The sequence below is a fragment of the Neophocaena asiaeorientalis genome, unplaced genomic scaffold (genome assembly GCF_003031525.2).
Source record: "Neophocaena asiaeorientalis asiaeorientalis breed wild unplaced genomic scaffold, Neophocaena_asiaeorientalis_V1.1 scaffold612, whole genome shotgun sequence".
Classification (NCBI taxonomy): Eukaryota; Metazoa; Chordata; class Mammalia; order Artiodactyla; family Phocoenidae; genus Neophocaena; species Neophocaena asiaeorientalis.
Window position 1 is genome coordinate 593634 of NW_020171815.1, and position 17678 is coordinate 611311.

At 39.8% G+C, this 17678-nt stretch overlaps 1 protein-coding gene across 4 annotated transcripts in view; it reads right to left on the reverse strand.

Annotated features, from left to right (window-relative positions):
* PDE1C (phosphodiesterase 1C) overlaps positions 1 to 17678 on the reverse strand; it is a 273423-nt gene that overhangs the window by 126583 nt on the left and 129162 nt on the right. The gene's annotated exons all lie outside the window — the stretch shown is intronic.

The following is a 17678-nucleotide window of genomic DNA, read 5'->3' on the forward strand; positions in this document are numbered from 1 at the left end:
GATGACAGTAGCACCTGTCTCCAAGTGTCCCCTGAGGGACAAAAACTGCTTCTGATTAAAAATCACTGCTCTAGGGCTTCCCTGGTGGCGCAGTGGTTGAGAATCTGCCTGCTAATGCAGGGGACACGAGTTCGAGCCCTGGTCGGGGAGGATCCCACATGCTGCAGAGCAACTAGGCCCGTGAGCCATAACTACTGAGCCTGCGCTTCTGGAGCCTGTGCTCCGCAACAAGAGAGGCCGCGATAGTGAGAGGCCCGCACACCGCGATGAAGAGTGGCCCCCGTTTGCCAGAACTAGAGAAAGCCCTCACACAGAAACGAAGACCCAACACAGCAAAAATAAATTAATTAATTAATAAAAAACTCCTACCCCCAACATCTTCTTAAAAAAAAAAAAAAATCACTGCTCTAGAGTATGCTTAATCCCTATGCAATATATATTCTTCCCTAAAAATGAAGACATGCCCAGGTTGACTTGCACTGCAGCCAGAAATAAGTTGGGTCCTCTGCAGAAATCAGGAACACCCCTTAGCTTAACATTTCCCCCTTAAGATGGTCCTTTTCCCTGATTTCTTCTTTTATTTTTACCCTTACTGTCCTCCCCCTTTTTAGCTTTGCACAATCCTCCAGGTAGATTTCTTTCCATGTTGCATTTCTGTTCACTTAGTTTCCACTTTCAGTTTGGAAGAGCCACTCTGGAAGCACTGACAGCACTCGTTCCCCTGTCCCTCTACCTGCCTTTTGTGGGCAGGAACAATCTTGGTGGCGCCTCCCCTGCTCCCTTGGTGCTGCCTTGTACCAGCTCTACCCCACACCCCAGAAGATGAGGAAACCAAGCAAAGGCTTTTCAAAAGTTGGTAGGATGATGAAACCCCGGCAAATAAATATGATTTGATCATAATATGATCTGGTGAGAGAACCCATCTTGTCTCAGGAGCCTGTAAGCTGAGAGGCATTACATGGGTGGCTGAGTGCATGGCTTCTAGAGCCTGGGTTTCAATCCCAGCTCCACCGCTTAGAAACTGGGTGAGCTTGAGCTAATTGATCTTATTTGCCTCAGTTTACTCCTCTGTCAAAGGGGGAAATACAGCCCTTGTTTCATGCAGTTGTTGTGAAAAATAAGTGAGTAAAACACTTGGAAGAGCAAAGTGCCTGGCCCATGCAAACACCAGAGAATTATCTGTGATTATCAGTGACCCAACAATCGAGGTGCTAAAAACAGTTGAGGTGCACTTTCTGCTTAGCTTGACAGTCTGGTTTCCAATTTGTCAGCCTAATTTTTACTTATTTATTTATGGCTGTGTTGGGTTCATCACTGCACGCGGTCTTTCTCTAGTTGCAGCGAGTAGGGGCTGCTCTTCGTTGCGGTGCGTGGGCTTCTCATTGTGGTGGCTTCTCTTGTTGCGGAGCACGGGCTCTAGGGTGTGGGCTTCGGAAGTTGTGGCTCGCGGGCTCTAGAGCGCAGGCTCAGTAGTTGTGGCGCAGGGGCTTAGTTGCTCTGCGGCACGTGGGATCCTCCCGGACCAGAGCTTGGACCCTTGTTCCCTGAATTGGCAGGCTGATTCTTAACCACTGCGCCACCAGGGAAGCCCAATCAGCCTAATTTTTGAATAGAATACTCACATCAAAATACTAAATCTAAAATCATATATTATGTAAAATATATTAAAAATATGTATTAAAAATACATATAAATAAAATAATACATATAAATAAAAATACATTTTTATTATACATATAAATGTATAATTTATATGTATATATTTTTATATGTATATTTATTTTAAATTTACATTTAAATACATATAAATTTAAAAATATATTAAAAATATATTAAATATATGTAAAATCTATTACATATATTCAGAGAAGGATAACAGACTTTGGCTATCATTTGAGATTTAGTTTATACACATATATATACGAACTCATAAAATGCTAGTAATGGTAAAAATTACCAGTTTTCTATGAACCATCACTTCTGAATATCCGATATAATACACTATGGCATGTGCCTGTTATTATAATAGATATATATAGAGAGATATAAAACAATGACTTTAAATCATAAAGTGCCTTCTGAATCACAAAAATTAAATAATGGTTGGGATGTTTCAATATTAATATCTATATACTTTACAGAAACTTAATCCTTGAAAATAGAGAGTGGCCCACATGGTATTTATGGTGCTACCTGGGCCCTTCTGCCTGGTGGGTAACCCCAGAAACAGGACAATCTCAAGGCGCCGAGTAACCATATAACCTCTCAGCTGGCCCTCAGAGCCATCCACATTGACTACAGTATTTTATATGAGTTGTCTTAACTAAGGAAGCAAACCTCATCCTGCGAGCTCATCTCCAAAGAAGGTAGCACCTGCCGCTAATCTCCCTAACACCATTCCTGCGTCAGCTTCCCTGACGCACCCTGGAACTTCCTCCTACCCGTGAGGTGTGTAGCCAGCGACGCTGCCCCTTGGTTCCCTCTAAAATAGGAAATAATAAATCACTTTCACCTCCTACGAGCCAGATGTGCTCATGTCACGGAAAACTTTCACAACCATCTATGAATTTGTAACCATCTACACTTTTATTATGCTTCTTTTACAGATGGGAAAACTGAAGCTAAGAAAAGAGAAATAATTTTCCCTCAAATCAACTAAGTAATACAAGTGAAAACTCTTGTGCCTGTATCTCAATCCAGCCACTGAGATTCCTTCTTCTTTTAAAGATAAAGGCCTGTTATCTATGCCGCCTGAGGAAGCAAACTGGTTTCATTCCTTTGTTCTCCTCCACCACTCCATGTCCTTCTACCCAAGGTGTCACAGGAGCTTTTATCTTCTCCGCTTTCCCTGTGAAGGCAGGTGGTATTAAATTCAACCGGTGAGTTTTCTTTGAATCAAATGTTAAATCCATTAATTTCCAGGGAGCAAAGGGTTACTCTACAGAGATAGAAGTAATGTTAACAGACCAAAAGTTATCTATACAAAGTCACCATGATAAAAAGGAGGATAAAAATCAATAAAACCTATTCATTCTCAAACAATAGATAAGGACAAAGAACTCTACCTCAAATCTAGTTAATCTTATGGTCTTATAGCCACACTGTTATTACCAGAAATATTCAGAATATTTTGACTTGACATACAGATATCTTTCTATTTGGGTAAACATGTATTTCTAAAATGAAATTTATTGGGGGAGAGGAAGTACTATTTTCATATCATGGTATATTAAAACATAGATAATAAAAAAATATTTTGGCCTTTGAGACAGGGAGTTAGTTCCCTTTAAAACAGCAGGATGCATCCAATAGGGCTGTTTTTAAGAAGGACAGCAGTTAGTGGGCTAGAAATTATATGCAAAATACATTTTATTTTTTGTACACACAAACATGTTTAACAGGTAATCGCTGAGGATGATCTGTTTCATAGATTAGCACTCCACTGTTTGCTGACATAGTTGGACTTATTTTTATCTTCATGACCCCAAGTAGTTGGCTAGACCAAGTGTTTCATACTTCAACTTGTAGTTTTGGTGATCAAGAGACATTAGGGCCCAGGACCCAGGATGTCTTCCCAGCTCTATTGATTTACCACATAAATTCGAGGACACAAACAACCTGGACCTCAGATTTCACCCCTGAAAAGGGGTGGTGGTAAGGGTTCAATATCATCATCGTCATTAAAGGATTCATACACTTGGGGCTATATTTTATCCCACACTCTTTAAAATTCATAAACCTTATTTTCACTTTCACTCTCTATGTTGTACACAGTCAATCATATGAATGTTCAATGAAAATCTTTCAGTGAAATTGCAATGCTGCTTAAAAGAAAAGCAATCCCCAGGGTACAAGCCAATGCTGTGCAGCAGCTGTGTCCAGCGCCATTTTATAAGGCAGTGGGCTGGGGCAAAAAGCACCCTGAATAATAAGTGGCGGCCACTTGGGGTCACGCAGAAGGAGGGAGGCTAAAGGTAACAATTAACACTGGGCCAGAAAGACAAAGCCAAAGTCTGGAGCCAGAAGGGCAGGAGTGATGCAGCAGGTGTCAGATTAAAGATGCAACTGTGGATGAACAGAGAAATAGCAGACAGAAGACACCGGAATGACTAGGGCAAGCAGGCAGCCCAAATGGTCAAATCAAGTCTGGGGTTTGTGGTCTGGAGTAATTCCAAAAGGGATGCTGGCATCAGCACCCCTTTTGAAGGACCAAGCGCTAACCAGGATTCATCCTTACACGGAGTTCTCCAATCCTAGCTTCATAAGACCAGTTCAGCTGTGGCTACTGAGCAGCATTTGCATGCGGGTTTGCCATCTCTGCTCATGAGCACAGAGGAGAGTTTTTCAAAAAGAACCTGCACAGACCACTTCATTAATCTCCCTTCAGCTTACTACCTTCCGCCTACGTCTCAGGGTTGTGTGCCAGTTCAATCTACAACAGCCATATATATAGTTTTAACATCTTTATTGGAGTGTAATTTTTTGATAGTGTGTTAGCTTCTGCTGTATAACAAAGTGAATCAGCTATACATATACATATATCCCCATACCTCCTTCTTCTTGCGTCTCCCTCCCAGCCTCCATATCCCACCCTTCTAGGTGGACACAAAGCACCGAGCTGATCTCCCTGTGCCATGCGGCTGCTTCCCACTAGCTATCTATTTTACATTTGGTAGTGTATATATGTCACTGCCACTCTCTCACTTCGTCCCAGCTTACCCTTCCCCCTCCCTGTGTCCTCAAGTCCATTCTCTACGTCCAACAGCTATATTTTTAAACCAGCAATTATCTTCATTCCTTCTCACTGACACTCGCTACAGTGAGTCTGAATTCGGTCCAAGGCAAAGAAAAGCATACACTAGCTAAAATAAATTCACATAAACATAACGCAGATTGTCTCAGAATCACTCAGATGATTTTTAAGCAGCTCCAATCTGATTTATAGGTCAGGTTCAAAGTTGGTTCTGTACCAAGTATAAATCAATTACACAAATTCTCCAAAACAGCTATAAAAGAAATCAAAGGCCAAGAACTTAATTAAAATACAGTCTACTTTAGAGAATGTAGAGATTATCACTGGGAAAAACCTAACACATCAAAACAAATGTAATAGTTCTGATTACATGTGTGAGAATAAGCATGGGCTGGAAGGGAAAACTTTACGACAAGGAGTTCAGGGAAGAATTTAGCAATTCTATATCCAGCTTGATCCATCTACATCCAAATGTCAATACACGCCTTGCTTTTTCTTTGTGTCTTAAATAGGGATGCTTACACTGGCTTGATAATAAGAGGAATCTAGTGAAAGAAAATAGTAGACCTAACATAATACCTCTCACTTTACCTATAGTCAACCCACTCTAAATACATGTTTTCGGGGCAAGGATACAGGGATAAAGCAAACTGATTCCTTTCTTTCCCCCGTTACCAGATGTCTTATTCAATCATCACAAAGGTTGAATATTAAGCTATCAAATAAATAAAAAGACATTACCTCAATAAGAACTTTGGTAATAGATGTTCATGCTACATAGACAAATATAACTTCATGGCTACTTCAAGTTTTTTCTTCTATTATAAATGCTGCCTTTTAGCATCTATAATAGCAAAGATTCCTGTCCATTTGAAAACAGTTTGGAAGACAAGACTCAAGTTACGAAATACAGTCACTATTCCTCTGAAGCTACGAGAGGGTTTGCTCAAGAATAAATCCATTATCACAGAAAAACCACTTACGTGACAACGATGCATCTGTCTGTCTGTCCCTAAATATGTCTAATTCATTTAGTTCTATTTACTTAGCCTCACCAAGACGATGTCCATTCATTCATTCATTCATTCATTCAAATATTCACTCATTCTATTAGCCCTCTAGAACCAATCCATTTGCTAGCCGAGATGGGACTTAAGGTTCCCAAAGAATCTAATCGAAAGTCAGCCGTATTCCTGTGTATACACTGACCTGTAGGTTCTGAGCCTGTGTCCTTCAATAAGACCCTACCTTACCCAATGAGAGTTGTGCTTTCATGTCCCAATCTCTGTCACAATAGCTCAACCCAGATGCTCCCCAGCAGCCCCAGACCCAGGCTTGGCCTTGCTCTCCAGTGTTTCCAATATTCAAGGTTCAGCTGCTGAGTTACAGTCCTTCCATCTAGGTCTTGGATGGATATTGCGATACCTTCCTAAAAATCCCTGCCTGCCTGCTATGCCTGCTGCCTGCAGCTGAGTTACCTCACCATGAAAACCTACCCTACCTCCAGTTTTTTTTTTTTTTTTTTTTTTTGAGGTACGCGGGCCTCTCACTGTTGTGGCCTCTCCCGTTGCGGAGCACAGGCTCCGGACGTGCAGGCTCAGCGGCCACGGCTCACGGGCCCAGCCGCTCCGCAGCACGCGGGATCTTCCCGGACCGGGGCACGAACCCGTGTCCCCTGCACCGGCAGGCGGACTCTCAACCGCTGCGCCACCAGGGAAGCCCCTACCTCCAGTTTTGATATTAACAAAGTTGGCCTAGACTGATGCTACTTATGCATTATGGGGGATTAATGCTATCCACTTATCTTTCATATTTCATTGAATCCATGGTATTATTCTCCAGGAATGCTTAGCGTTAAATGTCTAAATTCTCTATGCCTTGGTTTCCTTATCTGTAAGAGAGAAATAATGCTAGTATCCACCACAGAGGATACCATGAAGATTAAATTTATATATTTTATAAGTATATTAAATGTATATATTTGTAAGTTTTATAACTATATAAAACATAGAAACTTACAGTAGAGCCTGGAAGATAATACATGCTCTGTAAGTGATAATACAGTAGAGCCTGGAAGATAATACATGCTCTGTAAGTCAACACTTATGGTTGACTTCCTCCGCTGAGCTGTAGGATCGCTGAAGATAGGGACTGTCTTTTTCATTCTTAAAACTCCTCAGACCTAAAGGGTGATTTGCATATCTCAGGCAATAAGTGGTTTCAGGTAAAACTGAATTACTCAGTACTTTACAAAGCTATCTAGAAATACTATATCTATCATATAGCTGTAGAAAGTATGACCATAGAAATCCAAGAGCCTACTTAAGGACATAAAGTCACCAAAATAGCCAAGAATGCAAGATACTCATAAGCCCACACTGCTAGTTCCACACACCATCTTCACACCATGCTGTTCTCGTGATATGAGACCTAATGCATTTACTCCAACCTTGTCTTGTGTGTAAATTTACTTCTGCGTAGGCAAGGACGTGGCATAGGGTGCTTTAGGCACTGTTCATTCATTCATGTATTTATTGTGCAGTCCTGTGTCAGACTCTATATTAGGTATAAGGAGACTACAGTAAACCAAGCAGACAAAAAGCATTGCCTCGTGGAGCTAACATTTTGGGGGAGGAGGGAGAGGGAGTTTATACAAACAAAACATTCCTTCATATCAAACTGTGATAAGTGTGGAACATGATATTGAGGGACTGTTCCATTGTATCACCTGTAATGATAATATCAGCTTATGTCCCATTTATTCATATCCCTTTCTAGAAGCCACTGGACCAGTTTTCCCCAACACTCGGTCAGTGAAGGGAAATGTATTGATTTGATGCTGAGAGAGGGGCAATATTATCTTGCTGCCAATCCCTGTGCTGAAAGTATATACTTTACAACCTACCTAGAGAAGAATCCCAACTACCAGTTATGAACAGAAATGTTAAGTGGCCCCTAGGAAGGCCCAGCAGCTCCAAGTAAAGCAGTTCTCCTGCATGGGAAAGGCATCATTTCTACTCAGCCACAGGTGGAGAAGTAACTGGCCCCAATCCTGACCCAGGTTCCATCTCAAATATCACAAGATTAACAGAGAATTTATTTTCGTGGGGATAATTCTCTTTTTACAAAGAGAAGATATGCTATGTTAGATGATCTGATCTAAGATTCCAGGGACTGTTTTAAAGAAAAAGAAGATTTTTACGGTCATCAATTTCATTTTAAGGTTTTTGAGGCACATTCAAGATTTCATGACCTTTTACCAACACAACAGTCACAGATGGGCATTGCTTTTTAAAGCGAATTAACGTCAACCTAAATATAAGTGAGTCAGACCTATGAGTCTCTGAGCATTTTGGTTCATTACACTGCCAAAACCAAGCCTTTGTAGAATAGTTCTAATTTTTCAGCTCTACGAATAAGCCTGCCGAATAAATGTTTTGCTTAATGACATTAATTGCCTTGATACTGGGTTTGGGTAAGTTGCTTTTTCATGTAGCAACTGAGTGAAAAAACCAAACCTAACAAGAAACACACGAAAAACCATAAGGATCAATCAATAATATTATTTTTACCTGAATTAGTATACTAAACCTACATTAAGGACCTGGCAAGCTATCGATCTACTCGTCATAACTCTCTGTGTTTCTTCCAAGTAACCATACTCTTCAGCATGATACTAATCTTCAATCATGATGTCTGATAATCAACTTGCCAAAAGACCTGTTAAAAATATCTATACCTCTGCACTAGGAAAGCCTCTCTTAGAAATGCTGTATTGAATAGTTTAGATTCAAATCACTGCCCTGATTTAAACCCTGTGGAAATAATAATACAATAGTAAATAATATTGAGTGCTACCCACACCCCATATATCAAAGACCGTCAAAGATATTTAGTACTGAAGGCCTTTCCAATACCAGCCCCAGGAGATTTACAAGAGGTCAAGGTGATTAGACCTCCTTAATTAGAATGTAAATTCATTTATTGAGCTACTGTATCAAACAGATCCATGAATAGCTACTGATTTTTTTTAATGTGTTCATTTTCGATTTCAATGAGCAGTATTAGTAAAATATGAATCAGACTCCCCCACCTCACCTGTAGCTCCAGTGTCCTGGTCTCAAGTCAAGCACAACAGGGACATTTTGTGTCACAATTTTCTCCCCTTCTGGCTTCAGAGTTTTGAAAATGGAATATCCCATGACAAACAAAATTTGCATCAAACTGCCAACTCTGAGGCAAAGCATTATTCATTTTTGTATATATACATATCACGCACGTATGTCCAGGCCAGCTCTGTAGACTCATGAAAACCCAAGTGACTTCTCTTCATCCCAGAGGAAAAAGAAGACAGGTGCTTAGCTGGGCATGTTGCAGAGGGGACTTGGGGGTCCAACTGTCCCTGTGAAGACTGTGAACCATCATTTGAGCTTCCTCAGCCCCCAGGTCCTGAGTCTTTCTGTTGTTATGCAGCACAAAGGGGCTTGCTTCTTGTCACCTTCTCTTTCTGAGGGCTTTTCTGCTGTGTCCAGTCTGCTAAGACAGTGACCAGTAGCTTTCAAAATTTTCAGGCAATTCCCAGCTTTCAATTTTTTATTGATATCTCTTTTCTTCTGTCATTTCCTCTCCCCTTCTGTTCTTGTACACTTATGCCTTCTTCATTGCTTTACTGTCACATGGAAGAGTTTTACAAAGGAGCAGAGGTCAACCCAAGTGTTTAATCTGCCATATTTTGCCAGAAGTCTCCACTGTACTATACACAGTATACCACTCCAATCTAGATCTATTTGGCTCAAGATGACCAACTTCTAATGTGGGACAGACTAAGATAAAATAAAGTGAATGGCATTCCTTTTCTTCTTTCTTGATCCTCTGTTTCCATGGATCAGGTTATATGCAAATAATAATCAGCAGCTGCACTGCTATGAATAAATTATATTATGCTGGGACTTACAGATAAATCCCAAAGTTCAAATTTGAGTATCTGGATAATTATTAGTATCTTATTAAAATATTTAAAATAGGAACGAATGCTCAGGACAACAGAAGTAGCTGAGTCATGGTGTCAGGGGATAACTCATACAACCCTAAATACAGTATGGTCATATTGGAAGTAAAAAGAGTGTGAGGTTGATGAAGTAAAGATTACATGATAAGAGAACACTTCTTTTCTTGCACTTCTTCTTGTCCGCTGTTGAACCTCTCAATTCGGTTTTTCAGTTCAAGTATCGTATCCTTCATCTCTTCAATTTCTGCCTGGTATTTTTAAATATTTTCTATGTCTTTGTTGCGTTTCTCACTTTGTTCACGCATTGCTTTCCTGACCTCGGTAAGTAGCTTTATTACCATTATTTTGAACTCTCTATTCTATAAATCACTTAGCTCTGTCTCATTAAGCTAGATTTCTGGAGATTTATCTCATTCTTTTGTTTGGAACTCATTCCCATTTCTTCATTTTCCTTGACTCTCCGTGTTGATTTCTGTGCATTAGATAAAACAGCCACCTCTACCAGTTTTGACAGATTGTGTAGTCTTGTGTAGGAGATAAACCTCATCAACCAGCACAGCCTATTTGCCTCTCAAACCTTTGTGAGTGTCCAAGTGGCTCGCAGTAGTTGAGGGTGTGCTAAGACTCACCAGTACCCCAAAGGGGAGGATTACAGTCAGCACCTAGATGCAGGCTGATCAGGAGGCAGAGCCTCAGGCAGCAGCTGGGAAATTATGCAGTCAAACCCCTTCCAGGGAGAATCTGGGAGACGGGCATTTTTGTCTCCTCCCTCTGCACTGAGCACAGGTGTATAGCCACTGTGCTATATGTCCATTTAACAACTGCTTCTTTGTTTGCTTTAGTCCTGTAGGACTCATGAATGCAAGCCGCACTGACTTTCAGAGCTATGTGATTTGAGGCCCTGTCCTTCTGGTAGTAGCCTTAAAAGTTGGGGTGCTAGACGTGCGGTCCAAATGCTTTGGGAGTTGGGGATTCCCTCTCAATTTCATGTGCTATGCCATTAGTGGGGTTTATGGCGAGAGCATGTCTCAGCCTTTACTACCCGATTTAATGTGGGTATTCTCTGTTTCCTGATGGGTAGGAATCACACGACTAGTTTCCGGATTTCTCTTAGAGGGACTTGATCCATGTGTAGCTGTATATTTGGTGAGTCCACGGGAGGAGGGAACTCCAGGAGCCTCCTGTGTCACCATCTTGCTCTCGAGTCTGATTTTTATTTTTTTCTTTGTGAAATGGAATCAACAGACTCAATACTGCTTCTATTATTAATAATTATAATATTTAACAATTTAAATAACTCCTTTGAACATGTGTTTTGTTTCAGCCATTATGCCAAGTGTTTGATGTACGTTAACTCATTTAATCCTTACAACCATATGAGATACATATTATTAATTACCAATTGTATAGGTGAGAAAATTAGAATTAAGAAAAGTCAATGAATAATTTGCCAAAGTTGCACAGATAAGTGGTAGAACTACAGTTTGAATCCTGTCAGCCTACGAAGTTCACCTCTTAACTTCATTATTATACTACCTTAGTATGCTGTGAAATTCCATAACATGAAGAATGAAAAGAGAAGCTACACTGATAATATTTGTTTTCTTTAAATACTTTATTGTACAATGTCCTTGGCCCCTCTTATAAGTACTTCAGATTATTTTCGGTAGACTTGTTAACAATCTTAGGGAAATGCTCCGGAAACGCCAATGGAATTGAGCTTTTAAAATATAAAATCTCATTGCCCCAAGCAAGAATGCTTTCTGAAATTAGAGCCAGATTTTCTTATAATTTAATAGTCTTTTTTCTCCATCATTTGCATAGTGATACAGACTTTATAGAGTTTCAATTCTGAATTTATATTCTGAAAGTGTCAATCTGGAGGCTGTAACCCTACTAACTTTTCTGTATGCCTATTTTTCTGAATGAGTATAAATGTTTACTTTCTTTAAGCAGCATATTCCAGAGGTAAAATGTATTCCAAAGCCTTTAATCTAAGCACAGGCTGTCGTAAAACTTCCCTGGCATATCTTTCTCTCACAGTTAACCAAATTACATTTGGGTATTTGAAGCAAATGAGGATATAACAAAGTGATTTGGGTGGACAAAATGTATGAACTGCATCCTGTTATGGAACGTTTTTACAATTGTATAGCTGACAGCTTTGCTCAGAGAAACAGTTGAAGAAGCAAATACAATTATTCACTCAGTGGTTTATAAGCAAAAGGGGAAAAAGGATATTAATCTTCAGGATAAAAGTGTGGAGTCAGATATGAGTTTTATTTTTAAAAAATTCATTACAAAAGTCGTTGAAAGGATGTAAAAGACAATGTAATTGGGAAAGTGGGTCCACTATTCCAGAATTGAAAGCCTCTGTCCGTTTTTTTTTCTTCCTATCTCTCTCTACATAAAGACGTTTCTGTCAGCTTGGGTGCATTTTCATCATATCTGGAGTGTACATTTGGGAAGCTATAACTAAACATAGACCAGTGGCCTATGCTGAATCGACTTGGGCAGAGAAATGCGGGGGGCAGTACTCAGAGCACCTGCTGCTCAAGCACAGCAGGGAGATCAAAGCAACATGCATTAATAAGATCCTCTAAACAGAGAAAGCGACAGGGATTTTAAATGTGAGCCCCCAAATCAATAATTCCGGTGGCAGATGCTCTAAAATGTCCTGATTTTGGATTGAGCTGCTTCTCACCTGAGCCACACAGTAGGATTCCGGCACAGTGGCTGCGTGTTAGCATCATTTGGAGGACTTTTTTTTTTTTTTTTTTAATTTTGATTGGAGTATGGTTGCTTCACACTGTTGTGTTAGCCTCCACTGCACAAAAGAATGAATCGGCCACACACATGCAGGTAGGCCCTCCCTTTTGGACTTCCCTCCCATTTAGGTTACCACAGTGCATTAGGTAGAGTAGAGGACTTTTTAAAATCATGAGTGCCCAGGTCCCAGCCACACTAGTTAAATTGGAATCTATTGGGGGATGAGGGGAGGTGGATGAAGCGTCCCAAGGCATCTGCATTTTTAAAAGCTCCCCAGGTGATTCTAAGGAGCAGCCAGAGTTGAGAACCACTGGTTCAGGGTCAGTAGAAGGCAAAATTTATCTGATGATTAATGATTGAGTAAAATGGAAGTAATATGGAAGAGGCCAGCTAGCACTCAATAAAAACGTTTTTAGTTAAAGAAAATTTTTTTATTGACGTATAGTTGACGTACAATATTATATGTTTCAGGTGTACAACATAATGATTCACAATTTTTAGGGTTATACTCCATTTATAGTTAGTATAAACTATTGGCTATATTCCCTGTGTTATATAATATATCCTTGTAGCTTATTTATTTTATACATAGTAATTTCTGCCTCTTAATCCCCTACCCTATCTTGCCCCTCTCCCCACTGGTAACCAATAGTTTGTCCTCTGTATCTGTGAGTCTGTTTCTTTTTTGTTAAATTCACTAATTTGTTGTATTTTTTAGATTCCACATGAGTGATATCATACAGTATTTGGCTTTCTCTGTTTGCCTTATTTCACTTAACATTATATACTCCAAGCCCATCCATGTTGTTGCAAATGTCAAAATCTCATTCTTTTTATGGTTGAGTAGTATTCCATTGTGTGTGTGTCTTCTTTATCCATTCATATCTTGATGGGCACTTAGGTTGATTCCATATCTTAGCAATTGTAAATAATGTTGCTATGAACATTGGGGCACATGTGTCTTTTCAAATTAGTGTTTTCAGTTTTTTCAGATATATACCAAGGAGTAGAATTGCTGGATCATATGGTAGTTCTACTTTTAGCTTTTTGAAAAGCCTCCATACTGTTTCCCACAGTGACTGCACCAATTTACATTCCCACCAATAGTGTATTAGGGCTCCCTTTTCTCCACATCTTCGCCAACATTTGTTATTTGTGGTCTTTTTGATGACAGCTATTCTAACAGGTGTGAGGTGACATCTCATTGTGATTTTAATTTTCATTTCTCTGATGATTAAAAATGTTGAGCACCTTTTCATGTGCCTGTTGGCCTTCTTTGGTCTTCTTTGGAAAAATGTCTATTCAGGCCTTCTGCCCATTTTTAAATCGGGTTGTTAATTTTCTTGATGGTGAGTTGTATGAACTGTTTATATATGTTGGATATTAACCCCTTATCGCAAATATTTGCAAATATTTTCTCCCATATATTAGGTTGTGTTTTCATTTTGTCGATGGATTCCTTTGCTACGCAAAAGATTTTACCATTAATTAGGCCTCATTTGTTTATTTTTGCTTTTATTTACTTTGCTTCAAAAGACGGATCCAAAAATATATCGCTACAATTTATGTCAAAGAGTATTCCGCCTATGTTCTCTTCTAGGAGTTTTATAGTTTCCAGTCTTACATTTAGGTCTTTAATCCATTTGGGGTTTATTTTTGTATATGGTGTTAGAGAATGTTCTAATTTCATTCTTTTACATGTAGCTGTACAGTTTTCCCAGCATCACTTATTCCCCGCCCCCAGCTTTATTGAGGTAAAACTGACAAATAAAATTATATACATTTAAAGTGTACAATGTGATGATACATACACATTGTGAAATAGTTACTACAGTCAGCCTAATTAACATATCCATCACCATTACCTCACGTAGTTATCTATTTTGGGGGGAGTGCAAACACTAAGATCTACTTTCTTAGCAAATTTCAAGTATACAATACAGTACAGTATTATTAACTACAGTCAGCATGCCATACATTAGATTCCCAGAACTTATTCATCTTGTAACTGAAAGATTTTATCCTTTGACCAACATCTCCCCATTTCACCCACTGCCTAACACTTGGTAGCCCCCATTCTACTCTGTTTTTACGAGTTTGACTTTTTTTAGATTCTACATGTAAGTTAGATCATACAGAATTTTTCTTTCTTTGTCTGGCTCACTTCCTTTAGCATAGTGTCCTTTGGGTTCATCCGTATCATTGCACAGGGCATGATTTCCTTCTTTTTATGGCTGAATACTATTCTATTCTGTATATATCTATATCTATACATCTTCTTTATCCATTCATTCATTGATGGACACTTAGGTTGTGTCCATGTCTTGGCTATTGTGAATAATGCTGCAATGAACGTTCCCAGCACCACTTAATGAAGAGACTGTCTTTTCCCCGTTGTATATTCTTGCCTCCTTTGTCATAGATTAATTGATCAAAAGTGCATGGGTTTATTTCTAGACTCTCTGCTCTGTTCCATTGATCTACGTGTCTGTTTTTGTGCTGGTACCATACCGTTTTAATTTCCATAGCATTGTAGTATAGTCCGAAGTCAGGGAGCATGATTCCTCTAGCTCTGTTCTTCTTTCTTGAGATTGTTTTGGCTATTCAGGGTCTTCTGTGTTTGCATACAAATTTTAAAATTATTTGCTCTAGTTCTGTGAAAAATACCCTTGGTATTTTGATAGGGATTGCACTGAATCTGTATATTGCCTTGAGTAGTATGGTCATTTCAACAATATTAATTCTTCCAATCCATGAACACAGTATATCTTTCCATCTGTTTGTGTCGTCTTCAATTTCATATTCTATAAAATTTAAATGACACACTGCCTATGAATAAATGAAAATATTCTATGTCAACTATATTTGTCTGTGTCTCACAGTATACTTGCAAGAAGCTTAAACACTGAAAAGTCAGAAACTTGCATGAGATTAGAAGTGGGATTCGGTCACAGCAAAGCCAGGGTGAGGTCCACCGAAGTCCAGTGCCTTACACCAAGGTTTTCTCCAGTAGCAAGTGTCATAGTCCCAAATTCCTAAGGTGAATTTTTTTTCTATTGCACAGGGTCCCAAGGAACCTGAGTTTTAAAATCCAAGTGTGAGGGTTCCTATAATCTTGGCTAGCACTATTTGTTTTGGGTACTTTCAATAGAAAAGGGTAATACAGGGTCTCTGCCCAAGTAAGTAAAAGCACCCATTTTAATTTGCAGCACAGCTGAATAGAAGACTTCTCTGAGCTGACAAGCATTTCCCATTCCTCCCATGGGATCAGCTTTGGAATCCAACCTAAGGAACCTAAAGGACTCGCTTGTGGCCTGCAGGCACATGACTGGCACTGATAAATCCCTGCCTTGCAGCGTTTCAGACAGCTTTGATCAACAAATCAATGAGAGCCACAGGCACCTGGTTTATGTAAAGAGCCTTTCATTTCCTCCACTGATCCAGAAGCTGCTCCTTCCTTTTGGGGACCCTGCTTTTATATACAGGCAGAGTTCAGAAGGAGGACACTGCAGCAGTGTTTACTCTGACGCCTTCCCCATTCAAGGAAATGGGCAGCGGTCCATGCTCTGCTCTGCTGCTAGAACTAACTGGAAAGTACAAGCATTGCACTTTCCTCAGGGGGAAAATGTTGGTGCCTATGGAGACAATATGTTCCTGTTATTAAAATAATTTTAGGATCCAAAAGAGTGAAGTTCAAACACAGGACCATCAGTAAAGAATGAGAAGAGTCTTAGACTACTGTAACTCTTACATGCCAACAGTACACTTTTTTTCTTCTCACGTCTTTATTGGAGTATAATTGCTTTACAATGTTGTGTTAGTTTCTACTTTATAACAAAGTGAATCAGCTATACATATACATATATCCCCATATCTCCTCCCTCTTGCATCTCCCTCCCACCCTCCCTATCCCACCCCTCTAGGTGGTCACAAAGCACTGAGCTGATCTCCCTGTGCTATGTGGCTGCTTCCCACTAGCTATCTGTTTTACATCTGGTAGTATTTATAAGTCCATGCCACTCTCTCACTTTGTCCCAGCTTACCCTTCCCACCTCCATGTCCTCAAGTCCATTCTTTTTGAAGTATAATTTATTCAGATTACATCTACCAAGTCAGCTGATGTACATTCCACCTAATGCCAAAATATATTAAAGATGGGAGACGAATGAGTGAAAGGTGATATATCATGGATCTAAGTAAGAACTATTCCTTTCTGAGATGTGAAAAGAAGATAGAACTTCAGTGTTCAATCAAACACAACCTAACTACAGTAATCAAGGAGCTTTTACAGCAGAGCAGAAAGAGCAGTCAGCTCAGACATCAATGTAAAATTCCCAAATACATGGCTCAATCGGTCAGATTTATAGAAATTATCTGGTAGAAAATCTATTCCAGGGCTTCCCTGGTGGCACAGTGGTTAAGAATCCGCCCACCAATGCAGGGGACACAGGTTCGAGCCCTGGCCGGGAAGATCCCACATGCCGCAGAGCAACGAAGCCCGTGCACCACAACTACTGAGCCCACGTGCCCCAACTCCTGAAGCCCGTGCACCTAGAGACCATGCTCTGCAACAAGAGAAGCCACCGCAATGAGAAGCCCTCGCACCACAACGAAGAGTAGCCCCTGCTTACCGCAACTAGAGAAAGCCCGTGTGCAGCAATGAAGACCAACACAGCCAAGAATAAATAAATAAAATAAATAAATTTATTTAAAAAATCTATTCCATATACTTGAAGCAGCTCTTTAGGCACGGACATGTCTTTATATGTGTGTGTGAAATTCATTACTACCAAGATCAGAGCTGAAGAATTTCTTTAAGCAGTGGCCAACACTGAGTAGACTCCAAGAGATAAAGGTTTGTAATGCTGACGTGAACCTCATTATTAGTTTTTATTTTTCCCTTGAATATGTCTCTTATCAGTCAGATACCCCTCTCCATCAGTGGAAGGGGCAGTGAAATAAATTACTAAAGTTATTAAGTCAACAAATAGTTACCAAGTGTATATCATGTGTGAGGTACTAGTTAAGACACTGGGTCATCCATACAATAAAATTCCACAGTCTAAAAAGAATGAGGAAAATCTGTACAAGATGCTTGGGGAAGAAGAAGGAGAAGGAGAAAGAGGAGGAGGGGGACAAGAAGGAGGA